Source organism: Triticum aestivum, chromosome 2A, assembly GCF_018294505.1.
Source record: "Triticum aestivum cultivar Chinese Spring chromosome 2A, IWGSC CS RefSeq v2.1, whole genome shotgun sequence".
Taxonomy (NCBI): Eukaryota; Viridiplantae; Streptophyta; class Magnoliopsida; order Poales; family Poaceae; genus Triticum; species Triticum aestivum.
The window spans coordinates 326,383,081-326,392,986 of NC_057797.1; positions in this window are offsets into that span (position 1 = coordinate 326,383,081).

Sequence of the window (9,906 nt, forward strand, 5' to 3'; positions counted from 1 at the left end):
TCGGCCGTACCTATGTTGGCAAGAACAAGCATCGGCTATTGATAGACGTGCAATACATCATGACCAACATGGTAGCCGTATGTTTGGTATGCCAACCCTCTCCAATTTTCATGCCTAGATATATGATTAATATTAATACAAACCAAGGTAATTTTTACGTCTAAACATACCTCAAGATAAACTAAAAGTGATTCATAAAAACATTGATAACCATTGGATATTTGTTGCACTACTCATAACGAAACACCGGAAGCCTCTATATGTATAGCAGCTATAGCAAGGAAAAGCTCCAATCCGAATAACAATGTATATTTGGCTTTGATCATTTGTGCATAAATATTTTAAGCGGCATGAGGCTTCACAAAATAGCACCATAAGGAGATATATAAACAACACCCACACCTTGGCCATTGCTACAAATTTAACCGCAATATACAATCTCTATTGTACTAGAGAGATAAAGCTAAAATAAATATTACGCATGATGTCCATATGATGCTCAATAATAAAATCAACCATGATTTGGCCTTACGTAAATTCTGAAAACTAATAAGCCGAAGCACACCCAATCAAAACATAAGTCCACTTTGCAATTTTGGTGAATTGGTCTATGCATAATATCTTCAATGGCATAAATTTGACAAATTTCTATGCAAGAACTTGTCTCAATCTCTACTTAGACTAAGGACGATGTTAGAATACTACACCAGCCATGCTTTGACATATTCTTGGGGCGATAGATAAATATCGGACACTACCATAAGGTCCATGTAAACTCCATCCACCAAAGCACATATAGCCGAAATAAACAAATGCAATGACAAATCAAGTATTTCGGCCCTTTGGATTAGAATAAAACTTGTAGCTAACCAAATGTATAGTGATTTGGTAATACCCTTTCATCATGATATAAGAAATTATATTGCGTCCATGGTTCCAAATAAACCCATGGAGGGAGACTGATCATACCTGAGGATGAATTCCATGTCAAAGACATCAATGGCATGTTTGGCGAATATGGACGATGTGCTAACCGAAGATTTTGATGGGGTGATGCAAACCTTCGGCTTAATCGTTTTTTCCTTCCACCCTTCTCTTTCTTAACTTTTGTAACACTTGTTGCAATAGAAGGTTGCACATCATTTTTATTTTTACTAATCCTCTTGGCAATCCATGCCATGTTCTTGCTTTTCAGCTCTTGTGCACTAAGCTTTTGTAATTCCTTCTTTTGCCAATATGATAAACCAAGTGTGCATGCTGGCTGTGATTTTGTTTGAAGCATTGGAAATTCTTGTTTACCTTGTGCACTCTCAACTTCTTCTCTTCAGATTTGGAACATGATTGACTTGACTCATTGCCTTTAGTAGCCAATGTCAACACTTTAATTGGCTCTTTTTCATTTGAGATCAAATCTGAAGTAGCACTCTTACGACCATCTTTTTTAACACAGTAAACTTGCTTGATGAAACACCCACGATGCAGCTATATCTCCCACATGTCGGAGCATGACTTAGAGGCATAACTACATTGTAGGCATGTCGCAAGAGGGGTAATCTTTGCACATCCCATGTAATGAATAAGAAAGAGGTACAGAGTTGGCTTACAATCTCCACTTCACACAATATATAAGAATAGCATTACATCATCCAGATACAATCAAGGTCCGACTACGGAACCAAAATAAAATAAGACTACCCCTAAAGCCAAAGATCCCCGATCGCCTCGACTGGGCTCCACTACTTATCAACTGGAAACGAAACAACACAACGAACACGATCTTCATCGAGCTACTCCTTAAGCTTGGTTGCGTCACCTGCACGGTCATCAATGGCACCTGCAACTGGATTTGGAAGTAATTTGTGAGTCACGGGGACTCAGCAATCTCACACCCTCGCGATCAAGACTATTTAAGCTTATGGGTAGGTAAAAGGTATGAGGTGGAGCTGCAGCAAGCACTAGCATATATGGTGGCTAACTTACGCAAATGAGAGCGAGAAGAGAAGGCAAAGCACGGTCGTGTACTAGAAGTGATCAAGAAGTGATCCTGAACTACTTACATTCAAGCATAACTCCAACACCGTGTTCACTTCCCGGACTCCGTCGAGAAGAGACCATCACGGCTACACACGCGGTTGATGCATTTTAATTAAGTTAAGTGTCAAGTTCTCTACAACCGGACATTAACAAATTCCCGTCTACCCATAACGGCGGGCATGGCTTTCGAAAGTTCAAAACCCTGCAGGGGTGTCCCAACTTAGCGCATCACAAGCTCTCACAGTCAACGAAGGATATTCCTTCTCCCAGGAAGACCCAATCAGACTTGGAATCCCAGTTACAAGACATTTCGACAATGGTAAAACAAGACCAGCAAAGCCACCCGAATGTGCCAACAAATCCCCATGGGAGCTGCACATATCTCGTTCTCAGGGCACACCGGATAATCAATCCGCACAACTAAAACGAACCCTCGAGTTTCCTCGAGGTGGCGCTGCAAGGGGCTCTAGTTTGGACCAACACTCAGAGGAGCACTGGCCCGGGGGGTTTAAAATAAAGACGACCCTTGAGTCTGCAGAACCCAAGGGAAAAAGGCTTAGGTGGCAAATGGTAAAACCAAGGTAGGGCCTTGCTGGAGGAGTTTTATTCAAGGCGAACTGTCAAGGGGTTCCCATTATAACCCAACCGCATAAGGAACGCAAAATCAAGGAATATAACACCGGTATGACAAAAACTAGGGTGACAAGAGTGGAACAAAACACCAGGCATAAGGCCGAGCCTTCCACCCTTTACCAAGTATATAGATGCACTAAGTAAATAAGATATATTGTGATATCCCAACAATAATCATGTTCCAACATGGAACAAACTCCAAACTTCTCTTGCAACTAACAACGCTATAAGAGGGGTTGAGCAAAGCAGTAACATAGCCAAACAACGGTTTGCTAGGACAAGGTGGGTTAGAGGTTTGACATGTCAATATGGGACGCATGATATAGCAAGTGGTAGGTATCGCAGCATAGCAAAAGAGTGAGCAACTAGCAAGCAAAGATAGAAGTGATTTCGAGGGTATGGTCATCTTGCCTGAGATCCCGCAAGGAAGAAAAACGAGTCCATGAAGAAGACAAACGGACGTAGTCAAACGGATCCTCACAACTCCAAAACGAAACCGAAGCTAACACAAGAAGCAACCCGGAAAGAAGCAAACAACAAAATAAACAACCAACACATAATCATGGCTTGATGCACAACCAAGTATGATGCATGTCCGGTTTAATGAGGACATGGCATGGCAAAGTGCACAAGCAAAACTACAAGTTAAGTGGAGCTCAATATGCAACGAGTTGCATATTGACGAAACACCATGGGACTTATTAAGTTTTCTCTCGTTTAGGTACCCATCAATATTAAATGTTGTTAAACATGGCAAGAGGTGAAGCATAGTAAAACTACCTATCTAGGCAAGTTTAAAAGAGGCCGGAACAACAAGCAACAAGTTCGGAAAATCCTCGTGTGCATATTTATGCATTTGGTACTGTTCTGCCCTAAACCAAATTCTATAGTTATTAAACATGCTAGATGAGTGCACCATGTTAAACTAGGCATTTTTCTACCCCATTTACATATAAAGTTTATTTATAACCGAGCTACGGTTATTTAGTTATGAATTAAAGCATTTTAACATATTATTAGAGCAAATTTAGTCAAACATCATTTTAAGCATTTCAAACATGGATGAAAGTTGCAGATTATTAAACCAGACAAAATTCCAAGCATTTTACATATAAAATGTTTTTAGAAAAGATGCATAGTTTGTGAGATATTAAATGTATGAACATGAGGGTCTTTTCTAAAAAACTGCAGTCTCTGGAATAAAAGCAAAATCACAGAGCCTAAAAAAAGACTCTGGGCCGAATCTGGCCGGCCCAAAGTGCACAGGGGCTGCAGGCGGCTCACCCTAGCCCAAGGCCCGGTCCAGTGGAAGCAGCAGGCCGGCGGGTCTGGCTGGGCCTAGGAGGCGCTGGGCCTAAGCGATCAGATACGGGAGACCCACAGCGAGGCGCTGGACGAGCAGGTGGTCAACGGGGCTGGAGCTATCTGCTCGATCCCGAGCTCGCGTACAAAGACACTCCTCGGGCACTGCAGGAACCACCAGGCACGGCGGCTCCAGGGACTTGGCGGGGCTCCAAGACTGTGCGTCGGCGGACTGCGTCGATCCGGCCAGGTTAGAGGCGGAGATGTAGCGGTGCGAAGGAGAGGTTCCGGATGACGCCCATGGAGTCAGGCGGAGCTCCTGGTCGAGGGTGGCGTTGCGAAGCTTGGCGGCCAGGGTTCCTGTTGAATGCTGCGAGAGGAGAGAGACGTGAAGGTAGATCAGCACAGGAGGGAGGGAAGAGACACAAGGAAGAAAACAGGGGAAGAGCGGCGACAGGGTCGTCCTGCTAGAGGTTGGAGGCTAGCCGGGGTGGTTGGCCACGTGAGAAGACAAGGACATCGGGGTTCGGACCTGCCTCGCAGGTGTGCTCGAGAGGACGGGGCCTCGGGTGATCACGGAAGAACGAGCAGAGGAGGGCGGCTGTGATGTGGATTGAGAGGACTGGCTCGGTCGCTGGTGGCAGGGGAGATCAAGCAGAAGGGGATCTGGGAGGATCCCGAGGTGGGGGTTTGAGTGCGGCGGCGGCGAGGAGGAATGATGGGACAACTCTCGTTGATTTTAGGGTTGGACTAATACATATATAGCATGTGGATTTTTGGTTAGGGGCAACCTCGTCCCTCCGATCGTAATCGGGTGGTCAAGAAAAAATATGTTAGGAAGTCCAATTAACAAAACGGAGACGTTTTGTAGATGTTTGGGGATGATCCGGACCTAACGGTGACGACTGTCCGGGTCGGGTCCGGGACAGCTTTCGGACGCGCGCGCAAGGACGGCCACGGGCTGTCGAGAGAGGATAGGTTGGTCCTGGTGGTGGGTAGAAGACTGTGCAGAAGGCCTCAGGTTGAGGGGAGAGAGAGAGAGAGAGAGACCCGTCAGCGGTTTTGGAGATCGAAACGTCCGACGAAAGACCGGCTACTATTGCCGCTATAGATAATCATTGGGCCGTGAAACGGACTCCGAATGCGATGAAACTTGGCAGGCGGTCTACTGACAACAAAACAACACCGCACGCCAACTTTCAACCCATTCCGAGAACATTTCCCGACCACTTATAAAATAATATTTTGGACGTGTCGCGGGCGCGTGCAAGTGTGGTTGAGCTCAGAACGGACAATGGAGAGAACGTGGAGACCGGGACGGATGCATGTTTTGAAAACATGATGATGCAATGCACATGATGACATGGCAATATGCAACATGCAAGCAAATGATAAGGCAACAAAAGCGAATAACTGGAAGACACCTAGCGCAACGGTATCGGGGCGTCACACTTGACCACCTGTTTCTTGTTCCTTGAGCCCCAGACCGATTCCTTATAATTGAAACGGTGTTTGACATGTGATTGTTCATCAAATGTTGATCTTTTTGGAGCTCCATAATGTTAGTGATATGGTCTAAAATAAGATGGATAATGTGCCCTTGTATCATACCTATCCTATGATGGAAATGTATTTACATGAGCATAGGGAGGTATCCAAGACATTGGCATTGGCGGCCCAAAATAGGACATGAATATGTTGCATTAAAACTCTCACTTTGCCAATACCGATCCTCATATTTACGCCTTGGGGTGATTTTGGTTTCTTTGCATGATTTGGCCAATAAGCATTCTTCTCTTCACTCTTCTTTCGATATTTATCCAATAGTTTAGCGAAGGTGATTTTTGATCTCTTACACTTGCGCTTATTTCGGCCTTTGTTTTCTTTTAATTTTCTTTCCTTGATCATTGGATTTGCTTGTTGCCCCCAGTCCTTGGCGTCTTCATTGTAGCTTCAATGGAATTCTCGCCCTCAAGTTTATGTTCATTGTGCTCTTCAACAACTTATTTACTTGAAAGCTTGATCCCATCACCTATAGTTTTTATCTTCTCATGTTTAAGTGGATCGGCTTGAAGCAGCCGATGCAAAAAAACTTTTTCCATCAGGACAATTGGAATAGACTGGTCATGATGAGGACATCAATACCATTGTTACACCCACAGCCCCTGCTGCTATACATAATGCACCTATTACTAGAGCTCGCGCACGCCAATTGAATTATCAGGTAGTTTCGTTTCTTGGTAACGATTCTAATGTTCATGAGAATATGATGCTGCCTAAATTGGATACATTTGTTTTGCTTACAAATGAAGGGCCTAGCTTGGACAAGAAAGATGAACCTTGGAGCAAGATCAAGCATGGAGATTATGGCATGCGCAAGGGAATCAAGAACGGAGTTACAAGTGATGATTTCAGGACTTTGAAGCCACCATAAGGAGTGCATGAAGCCTTGGACGAAATATACAAGATGCCACTTCATAAATTTCGTCCAGAGGCCATCTTAGGTGCTGCGCCACCTTATTAGGGCCAAGCCCATGTATTTTCGAAATACTTAAGTATAGGTTGTTTTTAGAGTCTGTATGTGTGGGGAAACAAGAGTTAGGGTTGGTTTCGGACCCCTCCTCCAAGGGCCACGAAATTCCCCCTCTTCTTCCATATATACAGCCCTTAGGGCGTCGTTTACACTTTGGGTTTTGTTTAGATTAAAAGTTCGCCATAGCTGCAACTTCGCGTACTTCGTTTGTGTCCAACAACCAGACCAAGACGTCACAGGACCCCACCTTGATCAATAAATCTTTCATCTTATATTCGTAATATCTAGATTACAATCTCAGTTTCTTGCTTGTTCTTCGTTTGCTCGCAGGAAACAGACCCTCGTGGTCAGGTTGATCGTGCTCCGGTGTGGTCAATAACCCCTCGGAAGTTGGTTTAGCGATTGCTAAGGCGCGACGTCTCGCACGTTCGTAGGCGGATCGTCAAGGTCGACTCCCACAGAAACGATAGCGACCATCTCATCAAAACATTGGGACACCTTCGCCTCTATCAAGTGGTATCAGATTTCCAGGTTGCTCGCTGAGATTTTACAATTTTTCGTAGTTTAGATCGAGTCTGTTCTTCATACCTATAGTCCACGAAAAAGCCAAAAAAAATAGGGTTAGTTCATCCTATCTGAACGAATCTGAGCCTTTGCATAATCTTTTCTGTATTTGCTTTGTTGAATTTACGGTTGCATCGTCGTGTCAAGTTGCTGGTCTTAGCATCTAGTCCTTTAGAGTTTCGAGTTCTGTTCACAGGTTGTCACGTCGCCGCTGCCATATATCACCACCGCATCATCATCATCGCTGGTGCCATATACCACCACCACACCAACTTCATCGTCGCTGCCATATTCACCACCAATCCGAGTCCATATACGCCACCACATATCCGCCACCATCACCCCAATCTGAGTACACCTGCAACATGTAGCCACCACCACTCCGATTTCCACCAGATTCATCGTCGCCACCAGTCTGAGATTCCACCAGATTCATCTCCGCCACCAGTCCTAGTCCGAGTCCAGTAATTGTTGCATTGTTTTCGGTTTCCGGATCACGCGATACTTCGAGTCGTGACAGAATAGGACTCCTGAGATTCTGTGCTACCCGCAGAAGAAAAATTCTGGCTAGGCAGTTTATAGACCATTTGTAGACCTTTTCAAAAAAAATTGTTGCAGAGCAAAAAAAAAAGAGGAAAAAAGTGCAAAAAAAGTGAAAAAAAGAAGAAAAATAATTCAGAGCATGCTCCTCCCTTGTTTACGTGCAGCGCCGTGATTTTGTTAGTGTTCTAGGCTCTCGTCTCTAGCACAGTCTAGCCTAGGACCAGCACAGTACCGTCGTTGAGGGTTTATTCAACTTTGCATCTCTAAACTGATTATTGCTGACCCTTTTGCTACCATATTATAAGCCTTCCTAGCTCCACATACATCTACATCGTGTGTTTGACTCTCCCTGGTAATCGCTGTATCCAAGCTTTGAGAGCTTTGACTACGATGGTTGCTGATCACTGGTAATCGATGTATCCAAGCTTTGAGAGTTTTGACTACCATATTTGGTGGAGTCGACTTTGACGATCCGACTACAAATGTGCATGACGTTGCGCCTTAGCAATCTCTAAACCAATCTCCTGAGGTTACTGATGATGCCGGAAGCACGGTCATCCTGACCACGATGGTCTATTCCTGCAAGAAATCAAAGAATGAGCAAGAATATGATAAATCAATCTGAATATTGCGAATATATATGAAGTATTGATAATGGTGGGGATCCGTAAGCGGTCTTGGTCTGGTCGTTGGACACAAACAAAGTAAACGAAGTTGCAATGGCTAACTTTTAACTAAACAAATCCCAAGGAAAAAACTACTAGATGGATCTACTTATATAGGAGCAAGGGGTGGTGGCCAAGGAGGTGGGAGGACGTCCCAAGGCAGCCTAAAACTAACCCTAGGTCGTACAAGGCTCATGGGCCCAAGTGGAGGTGATGCAACACCTTTGGACTTGTTGTTTGACTCGGATTCTGCTGCAAAGTCAGATTGTTTCATCGATATCTCAATGCTCCGAATGAATTTGAAGGTGAATCCAATTGGGATGGAAAGAGCACGAAATCTAGTTTCCAACAAAGAAAGAATCACCCAATTTGGAGTCCATATGATAAAGTTGTTGGCATTTTGAGTCAGGTATGTTTGTGTAGTCCGAATCTGAATCCAGAACGTGAGAGACTAGGACTCTATCTTCTCTTGTGTCAAAAGTGACATGAGAGAACTTTTTGAACAGCAAGTAAACATCTTTTTCTCCCTTATCTTCATATGTGGATTGTACAAATGTACCACACACCTGCAATTAGACAAAACACAAAAGTGTGTGAAGTATTTTTGTTCTGGATAACATAAATAGATTATTGAATAGTTTGCACTAGAAATCACCTGACAAATATGCATGTATGCAATATTTTTGGTCGTATCCAAGGTAGTCATGTCCTCATCATCCTCCCCTTCTTGAAAACAAAGCCGTCCTCGGCGTTGCTTAATCTGAAATGTGGCTAACAAAAGAGACAAGGTGTACATGTTGTATATGTATATGTCATCTATTTTTACTTCCCTTAATTTTTGCACATATGACACATGTACACATGAGTAACTTCCATAGTTCATAAAATGTATAGCCAAAATATTATCACAATTATCATAAGGCATGAAAATGTTGCAACTCAATTTGCACATATAAGTGAAGCCCTTATTCGTATCAAAAGATTGACAATGTTCATCATTTAACCATCCCAGCATTGCGGAATAAACCTTATTTGCATCAAATTTACATGCTACCACATGCTTAAATAAGCAAACATGCAATAAGTCATTTGACACAAAATCATCACCAAGATTAGAGGTCATATCAAAATGATTAAACATGGGTTCTTTTGCATCAATAGTTAATTCAATGGGTGCACTCAACATTACTGATATTGCATTTGTTTGATCACATGCCAAAGTCAAGTCATCAACATAGTCCTCTAAAATAGGTGGTGTGATCAAAGTAGTGGGTAGGTCATCACATGGTGAACTGAAATTGACAAGGTATTCATCATACTCATGAGGAGGTGGAAGATCAGTACCTTTGTCATTACCTTTTATGATCAACTCAGATGATGTTGGCACTCTCGGTGGTGATGCGTCACATGGTGGAGGAGATGTAGTCCGCACAACAACGGATGTGGTTGTCATAGTATGCCTAGTAGTGGCAGGAACAATCGTACCAACTATTGGAATGTGCACCGTGCGCTTGTTCTCCTCGTGGGCAACACGTCGTTTTATTTTTTGTTCAGCTTTGCAAGCAGGACGAAACAAATGGTCCATAGGATAACACTCTTTATGAATTAGTATCTCTTGAATATCACGGTTTA